This window comes from Terrapene carolina, unplaced genomic scaffold (genome assembly GCF_002925995.2).
Source record: "Terrapene carolina triunguis isolate 2854851 unplaced genomic scaffold, T_m_triunguis-2.0 Scaffold58, whole genome shotgun sequence".
Classification (NCBI taxonomy): domain Eukaryota; kingdom Metazoa; phylum Chordata; order Testudines; family Emydidae; genus Terrapene; species Terrapene triunguis.
The window spans coordinates 112,015,124-112,017,419 of record NW_020664409.1 but is presented as its reverse complement, the minus strand read 5'-3'; positions in this window follow the sequence as shown (position 1 = coordinate 112,017,419).

Below are 2,296 nucleotides of genomic sequence, written 5' to 3'. Positions count from 1 at the left end.
GGAATGCGTTACCTAGGGAGGTGGTGGAGTCTCCTTCCTTGGAGGTTTTTAAGGCCCGGCTTGACAAAGCCCTGGCTGGGATGATTTAGTTGGGAATTGGTCCTGCTTTGAGCAGGGGGTTGGACTAGATACCTCTTGAGGTCCCTTCCAACCCTGATATTCTATGATTCTATGATTCTATGACTGGAACCCCCCACCTGGCTTGTGCCGAGCTGGGCATCCGGGCTCCGTATGCATTCTGCTAGTAAATCCATCCCCATGGGCCGTGCCACATCACCCCTCCCTGGGCACTGAGCGCCCGCAGCCTCGGGGTCCCCCTGGGCCACACCACCCCGCACCATGCACTGAGCGCCCGCAGCCTCGGGGTCCCCATGGGCCAGGCCACCCCGCACCATGCACTGAGCTCCCGCAGCCTCGGGGTCCCCCTGGGCCAGGCCACCCCGCACCGTGCACTGAGCGCCCGCAGCCTCGGGGTCCCCATGGGCTGCGCCACATCACCCCTCCCCGGGCACTGAGCGCCTGCAGCCTCGGGGTCCCCATGGGCTGTACTGTGCCACCCCTCCCTGGGTACTGAGTGGCCACGGCCTCAGGGTCACTCTGACCCAGGAACAGGCAGAGGGCATAAGGACTGTGTAGGGGTTTCCAGGGATCCGATATATGCAGAATACTGTGCCAAAGGGTGGCATCTGAAGTCTCTACCAACAGCCCGCAGCGCACTGGTCGTTCTAATCATTGCAAGATGTAGGTGGGATGATATCTCAGGGCTAGGGAGCTACACTGCGCATTGTGTTCCTAAGGGCTGTGAGTTGCAGAAGTCACCAGACGGGAGGGAAGGGACTTGTCTCTCTCTGCATCGTCCGTCTGTCTCCCAACGGAGGCGCATCCGCAGCCTGAGCCGCATGGTGGGCAAGGGTTTGGAAAATCAACAGGAAAGGAAAACCCAGAAAAAACCAACGGGTTAGGGGGTGTCATTCAAACAATGGCTTGGAGGGTCTAACTCCGGGTGGAGAGACACCTGGGATGCGTCACCGAGGAGGCAAGCTGCCAGCTGTGCCTTGTCCACAGACGGAGGATCCCAGCCAGGCCTGGCTGTTCAACGCTGGGGGGACTTTGGGTGAGCGTCACTCCAGAAGGTAAGAAAGGATCTGGTGAGTCAGTCTAGGTTTTAGACTGGGCTGTATGGTTCGATTTTGTCTGTGACCGTTGGTTTCCAGCACTTCTGCTGGGGGTCACCTGCATCTGGGAACCGTGTGAAATGACCGTGGGCTGGGGTCGCTATAGCCATGTCTCCGCGCTGTGTGTCGCCCGGAGCCTGAGCTGAGCTGGAACCGGGACGCTGGGGAGCAGCGGTTCTCCTCGCAGTGTCCGGTGGGCCTGGGGCTGCTGGACGCTCCAGGGAGCCGCTCAGAGGGGGCAGGCGATGGCTGACCCGCAGAGAGAGCGGGGCCTGGCGGGCAGAGACAAGACTCCCACCCGCGAGCTGCTCACAGTCAGGTACCCCCAGGGCATCACCGTCCGCATGGGCCAGGCCACTGAGCGCCTGCTGCCTCGGGGGCCCCGTGGGCCAGTCTCCCCCTCGGGGGCATCAAGCACCCCTCAGCCTTAGGCTCGCCCGGGCAATCACAGCTGGAAGAAGCCCCTTTGCTCCCAAGTAGCCTCCCCCCGCCCATCCCTGGGCGCCTTGCTGCTGGGATCTGGCTGCCCAGGGCCCCCCCCTGCGGCTGCTCCAGCTCCAGCTCCCTCCCCGTCCGACACGCTCAGCCCCGCCCGGCTCCTCGGCCTCGCAGGCGGCGCAGCTTCGGGGAGGTGCCGGGCAGCGCAGCCCCGCCCCGCTCCTTCCTTCCAGCCCGGCCCGGCTCGGCTCCCCCTGCGTTCCGGCCCCCGCGCTTCCCAGCCCGGCCGCGAACCCCCAGCCCGGCGGCTGCAGCGCCGGTCCCGCTCCTGTGGCTGCGGCTGCCCGGGGTTCCCTGCGCGCAGCCCCAGCTCCGAGCCCCGGCCGCACTGCCCCTCGGTCTGGTCCCTGCTCTGAGTTCCGCTGCGTGCCTGGGGCCTGCCCCGTGTGTGTCCCCGTTCTGGGGAGGGTCTGCCCCCTGCTTCTCCGTGCCCAGCCCCCGGGACACTCCCCTTCTGTGCCCACACCCCCAGTGCCCCCCTCTTCTGTGCCCAGCCCCCGGGACAGTCCCCATTTGTGCCCACACCCCCAGTGCCCCCCTCTTCTGTGCCCAGCCCCCAGGACACTCCCCTTCTGTGCCCACACCCCCAGTGCCCCCCTCTTCTGTGCCCAGCCCCCGGGACA